The sequence below is a fragment of the Somniosus microcephalus genome, chromosome 1 (assembly GCF_052327205.1).
Source record: "Somniosus microcephalus isolate GS21.2 chromosome 1, FLI_Smic_1.0, whole genome shotgun sequence".
NCBI classification, from domain to species: domain Eukaryota; kingdom Metazoa; phylum Chordata; class Chondrichthyes; order Squaliformes; family Somniosidae; genus Somniosus; species Somniosus microcephalus.
Window position 1 is genome coordinate 415,418,625 of NC_140987.1, and position 20,212 is coordinate 415,438,836.

The following is a 20,212-nucleotide window of genomic DNA, read 5'->3' on the forward strand; positions in this document are numbered from 1 at the left end:
AGGGGTCAGTGCTGGGACCCCAACTCTTTACAATCTATACTAACGATTTGGAGGAAGGGACCGAGTGCAACATATCCAAGTTTGCCGACGATACAAAGATGGGAGGGAAAGCAGTGAGTGAGGAGGACATAAAAAACCTGCAAAAGGACATAGACAGGCTAAGTGAGTGGGCAGAGATTTGGCAGATGCAATATAATGTTGGAAAGTGTGAGGTTATGCACTTTGGCAGAAAAAATCAAAGAGCAAGTTATTATCTAAATGGAGAGAAACTGCAAAGTGCTACAATACAAAGGGATCTGGGGGTCCTGGTGCATGAAACACAAAAAGTTAGTATGCAGGTGCAGCAGGTTATCAGGAAGGCCAATGGAATTTTGGCTTTTATTGCAAGGGGGATGGAGTATAAAAACAGGGAAGCCTTGCTGCAGTTATACAGGGTATTGGTGAGGCCGCACCTGGAATACTGCGTGCAGTTTTGGTTTCCATATTTAAGAAAAGATATACTTGCTCTCGAGGCGGTTCAGAGAAGGTTCACTCGGTTGATTCCGGAGATGAGGGGGTTGACGTATGAGGAAAGGTTGAGTAGGTTGGGACTCTACTCATTGGAGTTCAGAAGAATGAGAGGCGATCTTATCGAAACATATAAGATTGTGAGGGGGCTTGATTGGGTGGGTGTGGTGAGGATGTTTCCACTGATGGGTGAGACTAGAACTAGGGGGCATAATCTAAGAATAAGGGGCTGCCCTTTCAAAATTGAGATGAGGAGTAACTTCTTCACTCAGAGGGTAGTAAATCTATGGAATTTGCTACCCCGGAGAGCTGTGTAGGGTGCAACATTAAATAAATTTAAAATGGAGATAGACAGTTTCCTAGCAGATAAGGGAATTAGGGGTTACGGGGAGAGGGCAGGGAAGTGGACGTGAGTCTAGATTCGGATCAGCCATGATCCTATTGAATGGCGGAGCAGGCCCGAGGGGCCGTATGGCCTACTCCTGCTCCTACTTCTTATGTTCTTATTGTAATGATCAATAACATGTCATTCTATAGTGGACACTAGGTGGAGCCGTAGAGCTGTGTAGAGCTGTACATAGCTGTATGTATATAAGACTACACTACCCAGCTGTATGTATATTAAGACTACATTACCCATGAGGCACTAGGCTACCCACAAGGCAGCAGTCAAGATGGATGCCTCTACAGATACTGTACCTAGTCCACATGTGCTCAATAAAAGTGTCTAGCAAAAGCTAGCTGTGTTCATAATAAGAATGTCTATTTATTAATGAACATAAGACTTATGTTCTTATGCGCTGTGCATGCCTGAAACTGGCATTTCTGATGTCCCTACGGGTGAGTACACAGCGCGTACACACCCGTAGGGATCGGAATATCTGGGCCATTAAGTGGAACAGATAGGGTAGATAGAGAGAAACTATTTCTGCTGGTTGGGGAATTTAGGACTGGGGGGCACAGTCTAAAAATTAGATCCATATCTTTCAGGAGTGAAATTAGGAAACACTTCTACACACAAAGGGCAAGAAACTACACTTCCATGGGCATTAGCCACCCTCCACTATTGGAGCCAGCGATTCTCAAAAAAATGGTGGCTGCCACTCTTGCGCCAGCTGGAGGCGGTCCCCATAGCGACCGTCATATTTGTGGGCCCCTTTGCGCTGCTATTCCCTGTAAAAAAAAATGGTGGCGTGGTGACGTCAGTCTGCGTGCAACGTCACCTACGCGAACTTTGACCTTAGCGCTCAATTCAGGGACATATACATCAATCAGGTAAGTTTGAATGGAAAGGTTTGGCTTTGGTTTTTTGGATTTTATTGAAGTGGTGGCTTGCTGCAATAGATAGGAAAAGATTTTTTAAATTGTTTTGGGAGTGCTGCTGGATGCCTCCAAGGGCTTGGATGGTAAGTGAACGCCTTTGAGAAGACAGAACATACTGCGAATACTCAGCAGGTCATGCTACATCCATGGAGTTCACGTCTTAGGTCGACATGCTGCCTGACCAACTGAGTATTTGCAGCATATTATGCTGTCATTTCACATTTACAGCATTCGCTTGCAGAGGGAAGAGGAAGATGCAGAAGAGGAGGAAGCGAAGAGGAGGAATCAGATGGAAGGATGCATCCCAGGCAGCCCCCTTGTGGCCGGGATATCCAGGATGGAATCATCCACCTGCGGTCCCACTGGCTGGGCAGGCTGAATTTTTTGGGTGTGTGAAATGAGGAAGGTACAAGGGTGGAGTTGTGCTGACTGGAGGGTGGGAAACCTAGAGGTGTATGCCAGAAGGGGGGATAATGTACGGAGATACCCGCACCTTGTATCCTTTCAGCCCCGCCGTTAGTCAAGGGCTCAGCCATGCCCCTGCAAGAATGGCCTGCACCGTCTCCTCCATGGGGGTGAGGTGATGCTAGGAATGTTAGATGTGCCTCATCATTGGTGCAGATTATTGGTAGGTGAGTGATTGGGGGTCCTGTGTTGAGCAGTGTGTGAGGCTAGTGGTGCCGTTGGTAGGTGATGGCTTTTGAAGATGCATTCACTGACCTTGACCAGTGGTCTGAGGTCATGAAGCTTCTTTGGGCACTGGAGCCAGGTGGTGGGAGTGACACTGCTGGTAATGTACTCCCACATTGTTCTTTCTGGAGGGCCTCCTTGCCCCTGTGGGTAGTGGACCAGTCTTGCAATTTTGAACCCCTGTACAAAGCTAGAGTGGTGAGTGTGAGACCCTGGGAGCCCCTTCCCTGGCTTGCTGAGCCATTTGTGTTAATGATGAGGCAGTTTTCCCCATTTGTTCAGTTTAGGAAGGTAATTCAGCTTTAAGAACTGAATAATCACATTTGGAACTTCTTTTAAATATTGAATATTTATTAAAAAAAAGACAGAAAGGGCTGAAAAATGTATTGAATCAGTGCATTTTATTTTGTCTTGCTTCAATGTGCATGGCCCCTTTAAATTTCAGAGCTCCTCACTGCCCACAATGCATTGCAAGCTTCGCAGCCTCGCACACAGATGTTGGGGAAGCAGCAATGCCGCACCAGGACTACAAATTGTTCCCGGATCAACTCATGCAATGCCACCAGGACGGCATTGCACCTAAGGTTAGCGCTGCGCCACCTACCCCCATGCCCCCCACACCAACTTAGGTCGGTTAGCACTGCGGCCATTTTGGGCAGCCGTTAATAGCAGTTGGCAGTGACACCGACTACTTTGCTGACGATCACCAATTTTTCCCCCATAAGGTGGTAGATGTTTGAAACTCTTCCGCAAACAACAATTGATGCTAGATCAATTGTTAATTTTAAATCTGAGATTGATAGACTTTTGTTAACGAAAGGTATTAAGGAATATGGGCCAAAGGCGGGTATATGGAGTTAGGTCGCAGATCAGAATGGCAGAACAGGCTCGAGGAGCTAAATGGCCTATTCCTGTTCCAATGTTCAGGAGGAGAGAGTAGAAAATTAGGAGAGAAAAAAATAAGAGTAAAATGAAATAAATACAACACACATATAAGCAATAAAAATTACAATAAGTAAACTAGCATTCAACATAAACAAGCAGAAGGTGGCCCTCCAAATTTGTCATGATATAAAATTGCACGCTGGACAAAGTTAAGAGACTGTTGGTGATGAATTGCATTGGCTATGAAGCAGAATAGAATGATCAGTCCCTAAAATATTGATGCACTCTGGCAGAATTAATGTAATATACAAAGTAAAATACATATTTTGTGCACTGATTTTATTCCATTTTTGTTCTGGCAGTAACAGCACACAATGGCCCAAAATTTGCGATCGGGGGCTTCCTGTGGGCGGATGCCGCTGACCTGTAAAAAATCTACGCATTTACCTGGTGGCCCGGGAGGTATGGAGACTTGCGATTCTGGGCCTCTCTGGATCCGCGCGGGCAAAGGCCCATGTATCCCAGGGGCGCATACGTTTTACAAGAAGGGAATCCCCATTCATACTTACGGGAGTTGCGTACGTACAGAAACCCCATAAGTATGAATGGGGATCACTTAAAAAAAATACACAAACACATGAAATTTAAAAAAAATCCTTACATATTTAAAATTAATTAAAATGCCATTTAATTAAATATTTTAAACGAAAATTAAATTTTTTGAAAAGGAAATGTATATGGTTTAACGGGGCTAAAAATAAACTTACCTTCTTGGACAGGGTTTTTAATGTGTAAATGGGAGATAACATTTTATTTTTCTATTATTTAAAACTCTTATGCCTTTACCAGGCGTAAGAATTTCACAAGCATTCAGCGGGCGGAAGTTGGGCAAAAAGCGCAAATCTCCACCTGCAGAGGCCCTTCTGCCGGGGATGCGGAGGATCTGTTAAGAGGATTCTTGACAGATTGCAAGTTCCGAGTTTTAGCGCACGCGCTTCGCATGCCTAAACTCTGAACTTGTGCGGCCCCTGCAGGCACGTACACACCTTGTACGTATCTGTAGGGGTCGCAAAATACGGCCATTATATTTCACTCCGCCGGTGGATACAGACACAGACCCCTCCTGGCGCTGTACTAAGCCATACAGACCAGAAGGTTCCAATTTAATTTCCAGTATATGCTGTTCTGAGCTGCAGTGGTAGTTTGAGTACAACTGACTTCAACAGGAAATATTAGCCGTGATATCTGTTCCTGATCACTATTCAGTGACCCATACTTGAACGGTGCCTGTGTGGATGACGGTTGCAGGCAAGATTAAGTTTAGTTGTGATGCTCCCCCAATCGACATGAATAGCCACTTGAACGAGGTACTTGAAGGTAACTGGTGCCAATGAATTTCTTACCCCCATTCTTCAAGAGAGGAAGGGAACGGGGTTAAGAAATTGAAGGCGGAAAAAAAAATCACTTATTTTTACTCACTTATTAATCATGTATATCCTGTTGAAGCTATTGGTAGAACATTATGAACCACCTACTTTCAGTTAAATTGAGGAATCCCAAATAAATGTCTTAAAGCTGCAGCAATTCACAATTTAACTATTCTCCTGTCTGTCTGTTATGAAGTTACTGCAGTTTTCACAGTGGAAGTCAATTTATGGAACATTTATTTTCTGTACTTGCAACACTGACCTGTAACTTATTACCCCTGGTTTCTGCCACTGTGATTGGCAGGAACCCAGGGTGGAAGGAGCAAATGTCAGAGAAATGAGTGGAGAAACACCCTCCTGTGCTGGACTCTGCTGTGAATACTTAATTAGATTCATAACAGATGATATAGAAAGAAGCCTTTGAACACGTAGACCTTATTAACACCTACATGTACACCAGGAAAAAATATTGTACCAACTGTAGGGATTGACAACTTCAATATATGTAAACAGGTGTTTTCTTAAGAATCTTAGATTTAAAAAGGAAGCAAAATGGCTGCTCGATTGGGTTATTGGGTGGTCTAGCTGGTCACAGCACATGGCAACCATGAGGTAAGGATTTGGGTACCTAAGGGCTGCCTGCTTCTAAAGATTTCTACCTGTCATAGTTGGAGTGAGTTTTGTCAGTTCTCAACTGAGCCGCTAGGTGGAGTGCCTAGTGAATAAACAAGCACTTCACAGAAATTCCAACAGTGTAGCTAGAAATGCTCAGGGCAGTCACTGGGAAAGTGGCCAAACTTCTCTTGTAGGTTAAATATGAAACCAAACTAATTTCCCAAATCTTCCAACCTAAATTAAAATCTAAATGGCTATGGGTACACTTCTGCAAATCATTCTGATTCCAAGGTTTTATTTAGAAACTTTCTGAATCTAAACAAGAATGATTTCCTCACAAGTTTCTTCACTGTACTCCTGAAGGTGGTGACTCTTGCTTGGAATAGAGTTACTGTACATGGGTATCAGCAATCCTCTGGTACCAGCTGGCTGTTTGACCTTTGAGGGGCTCAAAGCTGATCTCAATGTTGTTCTCATTTGTCATCCACATTAACACACTGCTCAGGAGGGGTAACTAGATGGTGATTAGGAGCAGGAGCCTTGACTGATTCTTTCCTCACTCTAATCCAAAGGCACCCAGGCCAATTGTAGAACCCCCAACTGCTTCAGGGAAGTTACTGGAATGTATCATCATGGAGAGAGTGACACGGAGCACTTGGGCAAGTATGAGCTGATCACAGAGAGCTCATGGCTTTGTGAAGGGAACTGACTAATCTAGTTGAGCTTGTTGAGGTGGTCACTAGCATGGTGGATCAGGAGCGTGTCTATGGATGTTGCCTATATGGACTCCCAAAAGGCATTTGATAAGGTTCTTGACAAGAGATTATTAGCAAAAATGAAAGTGCATGGAATTAGAGGTAAGCCTGTGAAATGGGTTGGTAATTGGTTGGGAGGTAGGAGACAGAGAGCAGTGATAAAGGGAGCATTCTCTGATTGGTGCGATGTGGCAAGTGGTGTCCCCCAGGGATATGTTCTGGGGCCTCAGCTTTTCACCATAAGAACATAAGAACGTAAGAAAAAGGAGCAGGAGTATATGTCATTTGGGCCCCTCAAGCCTGCTCCGCCATTCAATAAGATCATGGCTGATCTTCTACCTCAACTCCACTTTCCTGCACTATCCCCATATCCCTTGATTCCCTTAATATTCAAAAATCTATCAATCTCTGCCTTGAATATACTCAACGACTGAGCCTCCTCAGCCCTCTGGGGTAGAGAATTCCAAAGATTCACCACCCTCTGAGTGAAGAAATTTCTCCACATCTCAGTCCTAAATGGCCGACCCCTTATTCCGAGACTGTGACCCCTGGTTCTAGACTCCCCAGCCAGGGGAAACATCCTCCCTGCATCTACCATGTCAAGTCCTGTAAGAATTTTGTATGTTTCAATGAGATCACCTCTCATTCTTCTAAACTCTAGAGAATATAGATTATTGACTTGGATGAGTTGTATGCCCAAGTTTGCAGATGGCACTAAGTGAAGACGCACATTAAGTTGTGTAATTTGGGAGCAGAAAGTAACAAAGGGACATAGATCGACAATGTGAGTGGTCATAACTGTGGCAGATGGATGTAAGGAGTGAGAGGTTACCACTTTGGATCCGAGAAAGACAATTCAGGATATTTTCTTAATGGTGAGAGACTAGGAGCTGTGGAGGAGCAAAGGGATTTTGGTGTCCATGTTCACAAATCACTAAAAGCTATTGCACAGGTTCAAAAAGTAATAAAAAAGGCTAACGGAATGTTGGCCTGTATCTCCAGGGGTTTGGACTACAAAAGTAAGGAGGTGATATTTCAGTAGTACAGAGCCTTGGCCAGATCCCATCTGCAGTGTTGCATTCCATTTTGGGCACTACACCTCATAAAGGATATATTGGCTTTGGAGGTGATACACAGATTCACCAGACTGATACAATGGCCAAAAGGGATACATTATGAGGGCAGGTTGCATAAACGTGGCTTGTATTCCCTGGAGTTCAGATGGTTGAGGGTCGATCTAAGTGAGGTGTTTAAAATCCTTAAAATTTAAAGTAATTGGTAGAAGGATTAAAGGGGAGTTAAGGAGAACTTTTTTCACCCAGAGGGTGGTGAGGGGTCTGGAACTCACTGCCTGAAGGGGTGATAGAGGCAGAAACCTTCATCACATTTAAAAAGTACTTGGATATGCACTTGAAGTGCTGTAACCTACAGGGCTACCGACCAAGAGCTGGAAAGTGGGATTAGGCTGGAGAGCTCTTTTTCGGCCAGCACAGACACGATGGGCCGAATGGCCTCCTTCTGTGCCGTAAACTTCTATGATTCTATGAAAATGATCAAGGGATTTGATAGGGAGATAGATACAGAGAAACTATTTCCTCTGGCAGGAAATCCAGAAAAAGGGGTCATAATCTTAAAATTAGCGCTAGGCCTTTTAGGAATGAAATCAGGAAACACTTTTTCATACAAAGGCTAGTGGAAATCTGGAACTGCCTCCCCCAAAAGGCTGTGGATGCTGAGTCAATTAACATTTTCAAGATTGAAATCAATACATATTTGTTAGATAAGGATGTCACGGGATATGGAGCAAAGATGGGTAAATGGTCTTGAGCTACAGATCAGCCATGATCTAACAGAATAGAGGAACAGCCTTTAGCTGCTGAATGGCCTACTCTTGTTCCTATGTTTCACAGCTGAGACGAGTTAATTCAGCATTGAGCTTAGCAATTGAATCGTAGGATGAGACAGCACAGAAAGAGGTCATTCAGCCCATCGAGCCTGTGCCGGCTCTTTGAAACAGCTATCCAATTCGTCCCATTCCCCTGCTCTTTCCCCATAGCCCTGTAAATGTTTTTCCTTCAAGGATTTATCCAATTCCTTTTTGAAAGTTACTATTGAATCTGCTTGCACCACCCTTTCTGACGGTGAATTCCAAATCACAACAACTCGCTGTGTAAAAACAAACTCCTCAGCTCACCTCTGGTTCTTTTGCCTATCACCATAAACCTGTGTCCTCTGGTTACTGACCCTTCTGCCACTGGAAACATTTTCTCATTTACTCTATCAAAACTGTTCATGATTTTGAACACCTCTGCCAAATCCCAACTTCTCCAGTTTTTCCACATAACTGAAGTCCCTCATTCCTGGTACCATTCCAGTAAATCCATTCTGCACCGTCTCTAAGGCCTTGACATCCTCCCTATAGTGTGGTGCCCAGAATTGGCCACAATACTCCAGCTGAGGCCTAACTAGTGTTTTATAAAGGTTAGTATAACTTACTTGCTTTTGAAATCCATTCCTCTATTAATAAAGCCAAGGATCCCATATGCTTTTTTTAACAGTCTTCTCAACTTGTCCTGCCACCTTCAAAGATTTGTGTACACGCACTCCCCTTTAAAATTGTGCCGTATAGTTTGTATTGCCTCTCCTCATTCTTCCTACCAAAATGTATTACTTCATACTTCTCTCTGATAAATTTCATCTGCCATGTGTCTGCCTATTTCACCAGCCTTTCTATGTCCTCCTGATCTTCAATAGTAACTAGCCTTCACACTGTTTACTACATTTCCAAGCTTTGTGTCATCTGCAAACTTTGAAATTATGCCCTGTATACCCAAGTGCAGGTTATTAATATAATATCAAAAAGAGCAGTGGTCCAATACCGATCCCTGGGGAACACAGGACCTTCTCGTCTGCATGGTTCAGTGCTACATTGGATGGCGCCCTTATGCAATTAGAAAAGCTATATTACTAAGCCTGAAAGAACAACCCCTAACAGTTATCAACCTTCATAAATATTCTGATTTGTAAAGAAGCCTCAGACAAATGGCCACAGTTTACAGTAATGTTTCTGTGCTATCTGACGACTAGACCAAGTGCGTTGATTTGAAATAACTCTGGTGTGGCCTACTGTTGTTCAGTAATTGCACCCCACTTTCAGAATAGCTGCAGTTCATATCCAATTTGCATCATTTAGCAGTCATCAACTTAGTTCAACCAGGTTATTTTGACTTGGCTCCATGCATATGCATTAAAATCCGATCATAAAGACATTTTAGCCATATTCCAAGAAATGCCTAATTGATCCTTTGACTTTTTTATCATCTGAATATATATTTTAGTGGAAATGACACGCATGAGAGCAAAGATCTCCTCATTCATTATTGCTTAAGTGGCTCAATAATTGGAACCTAGGAGAGATGTAACAACCTTTTCTTCCCTGTTGCATTAACGTCTTATTAGTATATTGAAAACTGGATGATTGTTTTTTAGAATAAAGCCAAGATACCTGGTTATTTTTTGATGTAAGGGTGAATGGATGGGTGAAGGCCACTCGTCTTATAATCTGTTTAATGCTTCGGCAGTTTGTTGTGCTCTTTGTAAGAACATTAACTTATGCCCTCTAACTTTTCCACACTGCCAAGCAAATCCTACAGTTTTGGCCACTGCATTAACTGAGATGGAGACATAAAGCTTAATTTCTCATCACAGGGATCAGTGCCTTAAAAAATACCACTACTTCTTCCAGGCTGTAAATGAGACAGAGTATTATTTAATCCTCAAAAATACATCAGTCAGCTATTAACTGAGATTAACGGAGTTCTTTTGAATCTACCAGTGCTTACAATAATGGTACACTGTAGTGTAAAACCAAATGGATTTCATGCTAGTTTCAATATTCTTGTATTACCTATTCTTTTATTCAATAAGATTTTTTTCCTCAAGAAAATTTTAAAGAGGAGCAAAAATCCACCAGGGTTCCTGCTTTTCATCACTATCTAGTGACCTACAGTTTGGAAAATGGTTATGTTGGGACATTGGGGAAGCTTTGCAGCGTGCAGCAAACCACAATCATTCTGCACAATCTGGATGGGGCGTACAGCAAAACTATTCTCCTAAAGCAGTCAAATCAATGGAAGATATCAAAGTTTATTCTGTGACAGTGCATCATCTTGTGTGCTTGGTTCTATTTCTGTCAGCATTTTTCATTGAAAAATAGGGTCACTGAATGGTTTGCCGGTCTCCTCGGTCCCCCACCTATGCGGCCCCTATCTCAGGTCAAAATCAGCCCTATAGTGTTTCAATGGTATGCTCACAAATCTACTTCCAAAGTAAATCTTACAAACTGGTAAGCTCCATCCTCAACAGATAAATGATTCAATGTGCACAGCATGATTGTTTCCAGATGTTGTTGGACCATCACAAATGGGTTCCATGATGGCTCAGTTGGTAATGGTAGTGCATAGGGGAGCCACACACAAAGGAAGATCACATGTTTGAGTCCCAGTCTGTGCTGAGCTAGCTGATCTGAGTTGGGGTGCTAATTTGGCCTCAGTTCCCAATGACTACTGAAAGGAAACATCATCCAGGATTCCGCTTTGATCACTATGCAGAGATCCTCCTGGAAAGTGCATTTGTGGACATTAGATGAAGACTAGATTTGACTTTGTAAATATATTGTTCTCGGGATATGTGTGATGCTGGCAGGGCTGCATTTAATGCCCAGCCCTAATTTCCCTGAAGAGGTAGCAGTGTGCTGTCTCCTTGAACCATACTGATGGTGCTCCCACAACCGTATTATGTAAGGAACTCCAGTATATTGACCCAGCAATGATGAAGGAATGATGTTATATGTCCTAATCAGAATAGCGTGTGACTTGGAGGTGACAGTATTCTTGCTGTTCTTGTTGGAGGAGGCCATGGAGCTGGAAGGTGCTTAAGTTCACAATAAGTTTGGTGAGTTGTTCCAGTGTCTCCTGCAAATAGTAAATACTGCAGTCGCAGTATGCTGGTGGGGAAGGGGTGGATATTCAGTCCAGTTGCAAGGCTGCCAATCAAGTGGACTGTTCTATCATGGATGCTCTTGAGCTTTTTGAGTGTTGTTGCAGTTGCACCATCCACATGAGCATTCCATCTCATTCCTGTAATGGTGAGAGGCTTTGAGGGGTCATGAGGCTTGCCAGTTGTCACAGAGTACCTCTGCTCTGCTCTCGTGTTGTTAGTTCAGTTAACTTTCTCATCAATGGTGGTTCCCTGGATGTTGATGGTGGGGAACTCAGTGATGCTGGTGCTATTGAAAGTCAGGGGAGATAATTGGGCCTTTTCTTATTTGAGATGGTCATTACCGCACAAATGTTATTAGCCACTTGTCAGCCCAAGCTTAAATATTGTCTAAGTCCTTCATTAGGCTGGCATGGTTTGCTTCATTATCAGAGGAGTTATGAATGGAGCAGAATACTGTAGCATCTTCAACAAAGAGCCCATTCCTGACCTTTGGATGGTGGGAGGGTCATTGATGAAGCAGCTGAAGATGATTGGACCAAGAATGCTGCCCTGAGGAAACATAGAAACATAGAAGATAGGAGCAGGAGTAGGCCATTCGGCCCTTCGAGCCTGCTCCGCCATTCAATGAGATCATGGCTGATCATCCAAATTCAGTACCCGGTCCCTGCCTTCTCCCCATATCCCTTGGTCCCTTTGGCCTTAAGAAATATATCCAACTCTTTCTTGAATATACTTAATGAACTGGCCTCCACCGCCCTCTGTGGCAGAGAATTCCACAGGTTCACCACTCTCTGGGTGAAGAAATTCCTCCTCATTTCAGTCCTAAATGGCTTACCCCTTATCCTTAGACTATGACCCCTGGTTCTGGACTCCCCGGCCATCAGAAACATCCTTCCTGCATCTAGTCTGTCCAGGCCTGACAGAATTTTATAGGTTTCGATGAGATCTCCTCTCAATCTTCTAAACTCCAGTGAGTATAAGCCCAATCGACACAATCTCTCCTCATACGTCATTCCTGCCATCCCAGGTATCAGCCTGGTGAATCTTCGCTGCACTCCTTCCATGGCAAGAACGTTCTTCCTCAGGTAAGGCGACCAAAACTGCACACAATACTCAAGGTGTGGTCTCACCAAGGCCCTGTACAACTGCAGCAAGACATCCTTGTTCTTGTACTCGAACCCTCTTGCTACGAAGGCCAACATACCATTTGCCTTCTTAACCGCCTGCTGCACCTGCATGCTTACCTTCAGCGACTGGTGTACAAGAACACCCAGGTCTCTTTGCACTTCCCCTTCTCCCAATCTATTACCATTCAAATAATAATCTGCCTTCCTGTTTTTGCCACCAAAGTGGATAACCTCACATTTATCCACATTATAGTGCATTTGCCATGTTTCTGCCCAATCACCCAACCTGTCCAAATCGTGCTGGAGTTTCACGACATCCTCCTCACAGCATACCCTCCCACCCAGCTTTGTGTCATCTGCAAATTTGGAGATATTACATCCAATTCCCTCGTCCAGAACAGAACTCCGGCAGTGATGCCCTGGGTTGCAATGATTGACCTCCAACAACCACAAACATCTTCCTTCCCATCAGAAGAACTCCAGCCACTGGCGGGTTTTCATGTTGACCTGTGTTTTGATCTCCTTTCTGCCATACTTTTCTGGCATTCAGCTCTTACATCCATGTCTGGATTGAGGCTGTGATTAGGGTGGAGCCTAGTGGTTCTGGCAGAACTTGAATCGAGCATCAGTGAGTATATTGCCGAAGTGTTGTCCTGATCTGATGCTGGGTCTTTGCCAAAATTTCTCTCATGATCCGTTTTGTAATAATTGTTTTGCAACTAAATAGCTTGTTAGGCCAATTCAGAGGGCATTAAGAATCAACCACATTGTGCATCAGTGGAGCCATGTGTAAGCTAGACAAGAAAGTGGCAAGTTTCCTTTCCTGAAGGACATCAATCAACCAGTTTGCTTTTTATGACAATCCAGCAGCTCTGGTGATGACATTTTTCCTGGTGTCATCCCATAAATTACCAGATTTATTAAATACAGTTTCACGACTTGCTATGTTGTGATTTGAGCTCAGTACTCTAACCATTTTATGCGTGCATTAAACTGTGATGCATTCCATGGCCAAGCAGTTTATTGATATTCATCATCCAGGCTCATATCTGAAGAAAAGGCACTTGATAGTTTGATTGGTCATATAAACTCTCTCACAGAACCACTTCTTAAAAAAAAATCAACCAGTGACAAGGAATTAATTTCTTTCGATTTATTTTCTACATTTTTCTGTTTATCTTTAGTTTAACAGAAGCTGGTAATGACATAATTCAGTACAGTCTCCACTGGATTAGCAAGGCCTACAATGTAGGGATGTTGAACAAACATGCACATTTGATGCTGAAGCAACCTTCAATTAATGAATGTCTCTCTAGTAATATTATTTTAGCTGCTTCATAACATCGTTTTGGGTAACTACCTCTCCACCCCCACATGAGCAATCATTGTCCAAGAAAAATACTTAAAAACAATGAACATCAGTGAGAAAGAAAACAAATGTTCTTTGTTACTACATTGTTTATAATGGGTCCTGAAGGCAAGATGCACGCTTCAAAAAACCAGAGCTAATTTTGTTGTAAAGTAACAGACTTCAAAAATCAAGCCCTCAATACCAAAGCAAAATAGGTTTGCATTTATTTTTCTCTCCTCCATTTAGGCCCCCACATGTCAAATATAATTTTTGCCAATTTGGAGGAGCTAACACCCTGCTTCTGTGCTAATGTTGCTTTTAAGCTACTCCACAGCAGGTGTATCATTGAGACCGTGCTGGTGATTTTCTATCTTTGGCCGATGCCTAGTCCATGCTCAGAGTCTCCTTGAGCAGCCTTGGCCAAAGTCAAGAACTTGCTAGGTGTGAATCTCAGTCATTATTAATCAGGGCAACAAAGTTAAAAAGAAAAACAGGCAACAAATCAACATGTTGATCAGCATTAAACATTTTTTAAACCTTGGCAAAATGATGTCATTTGCTGCAACATGTTTAGATAACATTTATTAAAAATGTGGCACACTTGAGAAATATCGGGAACCAAATTAAATCATTGAGTTAAATGAAGTCATTGGATAAATTCTGCCCACAGACTGGAAACAGAGAAAAAAACTGGGTCCGAACCATAATTGTGATAATGTGGAGTCACAAATTAGCTTGTTGTTTCTTAAAAGGAGCACTCTATGGTTTGAGTTTGTACTGCCAGCAGCAAGGCTCGCCGACCGGCCACAGATGTTGGAAAATTGTGGTCGTGCTGCCCGTGATTTTTCAAACAGACAATTGAGGGTGAAGCACCCACAATTTCCCACTATGTGCGACCAGCAGATGAGACTCCCCACCAATAATGTCAACCAATGAAGTTGACCTTTGTATGCAGCTCCAGTGCTGTAGAATCCATCTCCTTGATATCATAAACTAAGTCCCAACCCTCTCTCACAACGGACATCACTAATCTTCACTGGCTCTCTCATGGCCACAAGGTGGAATGACAGCTGAAAGAGTAAAGAATATACCAAAATTTGCATTGATAAGCTTGCATAGCTTGGTAATAAAAAGGAATTGTAGAGCAATTTTGAATGCATCAACTTCAACATCCTTGTCCTCAGTTACAGATAGCTCCACGGCCTCACCCCTCCCTATGCCTGAAACTTCATTCATCCCTATGTCCCTGTATATGCTCTCAGCTCTTCCAATTCTGGCCTCCTTTGCATCCCTCCATCTCTACACTCCACTTTTAGCTGCACGTTCTTCAATTTGTATGGCTCCACACTCCACATTGCTTCAGTCTCTATCCCCTCTTTGAAAAGCCCCCTTAAACCTTCCTCTTGGATTTTGGTTTTGGTTATCAGCCCTAATCCTTCTCTTAATTTCTTTCAGTCTTTGGTTATTTACATTTTTGCAGAATGGCATGGACTTTTCATTATGTTATAGGTGCTATATAAGTTGCTTTCCATGCATTAAAAGATAGCATCTGCTACTACTTCCAGTTCTCTTTGTGGGGAATGTTGATATAAGAGTGCTTTTTGGACTCAGACAGAATTCTGAGTAGTGAGAAATAGCATTGCTGAATTTGGTATTTTAAATTTTTTTTCGAGCTGTCTGTTTATCGAGTGGGTATAACACAAATCACAGTTTCCAGCCTGACAGCAACCTTACGTCTGCATCATGGCCACAAGGTGGAATGACAGCTGAAAGAGTAAAGGATATACCAAAATTTGCATTACTATAGCTTGATAATAAAAAGGAATCGTAGAGCAATTCTGAATGTGTGCAAATATTTCAAAAAAAATTAAATTAAAAAGAAATTGATGGGACCACAAAACTCTACTTGGAGCTGTTTTAGGTGAACACAAATTGTTAAGGTTGTCACTGAAATTTTGCTGCTTAACATAATGAGCACATTAAAGATAATTGGTCACAATTTTGTTAAAATGGGACGAAATTTAAGGGCAAATTCCCCAATGCCGCACAACAAGCGTGAGCCATATTTGAAGAAACATAGAAACATAGAAACATAGAAGATAGAAGCAGGAGTAGGCCATTCAGCCCCTCGAGCCTGCTCCGCCATTCAATGAGATCATGGCTGATCATCCAAATTCAGTACCCTGTCCCTGCCTTCTCCCCATATCCCTTGATCCCTTTAGCCTTAAGAAATATATCCAACTCCTTCTTGAATATATTTAATGAACTGGCCTCCACCGCCCTCTGTGGCAGAGAATTCCATAGGTTCACCACTCTCTGGGTGAAGAAATTCCTCCTCATCTCAGTCCTAAATGGCTTACCCCTTATCCTTACATTATGACCCCTAGTTCTGGACTCCCCGACCATCGGAAACATCCTTCCTGCATCTAGTCTATCCAGGCCTGACAGAATTTTATAGGTTTTGATGAGATCCCCTCTCAATCTTCTAAACTCCAGTGAGTATAAGCCCAATCGATACAATCTCTCGTCATACGTCATTCCTGCCATCCCAGGTATCAGCCTGGTGAATCTTCACTGCACTCCTTCCATGGCAAGAACATCCTTCCTCAGGTAAGGCGACCAAAACTGCACACAATACTCAAGGTGCGGTCTCACCAAGGCCCTGTACAACTGCAGCAAGACATCCTTGTTCCTGTACTCGAACCCTCTTGCTACGAAGGCCAACATACCATTTGCCTTCTTAACCGTCTGCTGCACCTGCATGCTTACCTTCAGCGACTGGTGCACAAGAACACCCAGGTCTCTTTGCACTTCCCCTTCTCCCAATCTATTGCCATTCAAATAATAATCTGCCTTCCTGTTTTTGCCACCAAAGCGGATAACCTCACATTTATCCACATTATAGTGCATTTGCCATGTTTCTGCCCAATCGTCCAACCTGTCCAAATCGTACTGGAGTTTCACGACATCCTCCTCACAGCACACCCTCCCACCCAGCTTTGTGTCATCTGCAAATTTGGAGATATTACATCCAATTCCCTCGTCCAGATCATTAATATATATTGTGAACAGCTGGGGTCCTAGGACCGATCCTTGCGGTACCCCACTAGTCACTGCCTGCCACTCACAAAACGACCCATTTATTCCAACTCTTTGCTTTCTATCTGCCAACCAGTTCTCTATCCAAGTCAATACCTTGCCCCCAATCCCATGTGCCTTAATTTTGCACGCTAATCTCTTATGCGGGACCTTATCGAAAGCCTTCTGAAAGTCCAAATACACCACATCCACTGGTGCTCCCTTATCTATTTTACCAGTTACATCTTCAAAAAATTCCAGTAGATTAGTCAAGCATGAACTTGGAAGAGAGACAGCTCTACAGCACTAATACAATAGCAAAATACTGCAGATGCTGGAAATCTGAAATAACAACAGAAAACACTGGAAAAACTCAGCAGGCCAGGCAACATCCGTGGAGAGAGAAACAGCGTTAACGTTTCAGGTCGAAACCCTTCTTCAGAACTGAGAAAAAAGCAGGAAATGAAACAAATTAAAAGGCCAGTTTGGGGGCTGGGAAATGGGGGAGGGGATGAATGAACAAAAGGGAAGGTCTGAGAGGTGAGAAGACATTAAGAGATATTCAAGACGAGACGAGATGGTAATAGGACAGGTAAAGAGACAAAAGGTGGCTCTGGATGAAATGTGAAATGCGCTGGCAGAATGCGAGACAGTTGCCATGTGGGAGAGAAAAAAAGGAAAAGGCACAACCAAAGGTGTGGATAAAAAAAATATAAAAATATAGTAGGGGCCGACGCCAATTCTCTGAATTGGGCACACTTTGAATGCAGCTCCCGGCAGGCACCACAAGATCAGTGAATTTCCCCTTTTGTACTAATGCACTACAGCAATGATTACTAATATCGCACAGCACAATTTCAACTTATTGCATCTAATCATCTTTAATCACCTAGTAAAATACAGCAAGATTTAGAATGTGTCTGTTTGTCTACGTAACAATAGTCAATGCACTTCAAAATGACACATTGTATGAAAAGCTTTAAGATATTTCGACTGGAGTAGAGAAGATTAAAGGGGTTCCATATTGTGAAATAGTTTGAGAGAGCGAAATAGTGAAAGATCATTTCTATTGGGAAATCTGTAAAACGAGTACATAAACTCAGTATCAGTACTAGAAATACAAAGGGGTGGTTAGAAGGTGTTTCTTATTTTCAACAAACGCGTTATTAGGATTGGAATTCTTTACCACAAGTAGTTAGTTATTCCATCTGAATCAATTACGATATTTGAAAATAATTCAATAACACTACAAATAGACAACTATTAAAAAGTATTGGGAAAACACAGTGAAGTGGGATTATGATTGATGTGGCCATCACAGGCCAAATCACCATCAGCTATATTGACAGTTCTATGATTCAACAATATAAATGCCAAGATTATTATTGTATTATGATGCTCGTCCTTCTATTTTTGTCAAACTAATGTTCAACACATTTTCCGATAATTTCCAAGTCTTCATTACATGTATGAAGTGAAACTGTGAAAGAAAAGTTACTGCTGTTGTTGATACAAAGACAATTGAGCGGGAGGGGTCATTTTGACAAGTAGGCATCCGAATTTTCGATTTCCACCAGCATTGCAGACCCTGAAAATTACCTCTCGAGTTTCTAAAGGATGAGGAAACTAGCTTCAAAGTCCTGACACGAGTATAACTGAAATCCCATATTTATAAATGCTGTACATGGTATACAACTATTACTAATGCTGGAAGTATACAGCATCTGAAAAAGAAAAGATAGGCACAGATTCTTGATAATGCTGTCAGACCAGCTATGTATTTCAAGCATTTTCTGAATTTTATTGGGCCAAATCTTGCTGGAGCGGGGCACCATGCAGCATGTGCTGTTAGTTGGACTTTTTCCTGTACCCTTCAACTCGAATATAATTGGTGGCATAGCTTGCTGGAGGTGCGAGCTGATAACGAGCATTGAGGGCAATGGGGCACCTGGGACCTTAGTGAACGGCAGGACCAACAGTGTATCTCCTTAACCAATGGGATTTAAGGATTGAGAAAGAAACAGAGGAACAATGGAGAACGAGGGTGAATTAGAGTCAAATCAGGTACAGAAAGGGAAATAAAGAGAGGGAAAGAAAGATTGGATTAAGAGAGAGCGAAAAAGAGACAGGAAGAAAGAATAAGATTTTTTTTATTTAAATTTGATATTTTTTAAATCTCTAAAGAATTTACTACATGCAGAAATTAGACTTAGCAGTTTAAATTGATCCCTTTCTGGGCTGGAGAGTTGATTGGTACTGCATTAATAATTATTACATTGTTAAATGTGTATTTACACTGTTAGTTATGAGCCCATACTTTCTGTGGCCAGTTCAATGGGCAAATCCAGCAAGTCCTTCAAAAAATAACAGGGAGGTTAAGGGCAAGCTGCCGCTTGTGCGAATCAAACGATGGCGTGGTGTAAATCAAGTTCTGGAGATTCGCAACTCACGGCATAGCTCCTAATCCCCTGAACTTGCTGGCCGACTTGCGCGTTAATAACGGTGTGCGTCATGAACTGGACGTTCGTTTTCCAGGAAGATTTGGCCCATTCTGATTTCCAACATTTGCAGGGTTTCATTTAAACCCCCAAAAGATAGCAATACTTAAAATATTTGTGTATTTCATTGTAATATTCAAAACGAGGCTCATAACATTGCAATGATGATCCTTTCAATTTTTTAATATATTTTCCCAGTTTATTTTTTTTCCACAGAGCCTTACTGGTTTGTTAAAAGCTGTTACGAGTAACGCATGGGTTAATATAAAAGTTTTCTTTAAATGTGAAGGTGATGTTAGTGCTGCGCAGGAGCGTGGAGTCTTGTTGTCTTATCTCCCCCTCCAGTAGTAGCTACGCATGGTACATTCCAGTGATGTTAATATGTGTGTGCTTCTGTGCCTGCTTACAGTAGAAGCAGTTGGGGGATTGGCAGTTATCTCCTGTCATTTAGGTAGCAAGAGTGTGAGGAGTCTGTAGTGTTCAGCTGATTGCCTGGCATCCACAAAGGGATTAGCTAATGCTCATCAGAAACCTGACAAACAAACGGAGCTTGGTGTAATTCAGCGTGTTCTCACATCAGGAATCTGCAGGATATGTTGAAAGAAGATGAAAGTGGATTTATTTCATCTTCTGTAGAGTGTATTTTGGAGAGATGGGATGGCCCGAACCTCACAGCATGGCAAGACTTCAGTATGGTAATGTGAACCGGTGGGCTTGTGAATAAGATTGAACGTGCGTGTGTGAATGTGTATGTTCATTGTATTGTGTGCTTTGGGGAAAAAAAAGAGAGCCTGCTTAATGTGTGACGGTAATAGAAGCTCTTCACCTAGAGTCTGAACACTGTCGGAGGCTGCATTCACATCACAGTACAGAATTTATTGTCAACCTGGCACAATTAGACTGTTGTGTCATGAATGAGTCCCAAGATCAAATGAAATAGCATGTTTTGTATACC

The 20,212-nt window shown here is 42.4% G+C and overlaps 1 protein-coding gene across 5 annotated transcripts in view; it reads left to right on the forward strand.

The window, feature by feature from the left end:
• The window catches only part of tenm1 (teneurin transmembrane protein 1), a 1,268,320-nt gene that overhangs the window by 62,656 nt on the left and 1,185,452 nt on the right, over nucleotides 1-20,212 (forward strand). For 3 of the 5 annotated variants that reach the window (XM_085999249.1, XM_085999268.1, XM_085999286.1), the window contains exon 1: nucleotides 19,596-19,952. The exons of 1 other annotated variant lie outside the window; for it this stretch is intronic. The gene's annotated coding sequence lies outside the window, so the exon portion shown is untranslated. Of the gene's footprint in view, nucleotides 1-19,594; nucleotides 19,953-20,212 lie in introns of those variants that run through there. One more of the 5 variants, XM_085999278.1, reaches the window with a different exon arrangement.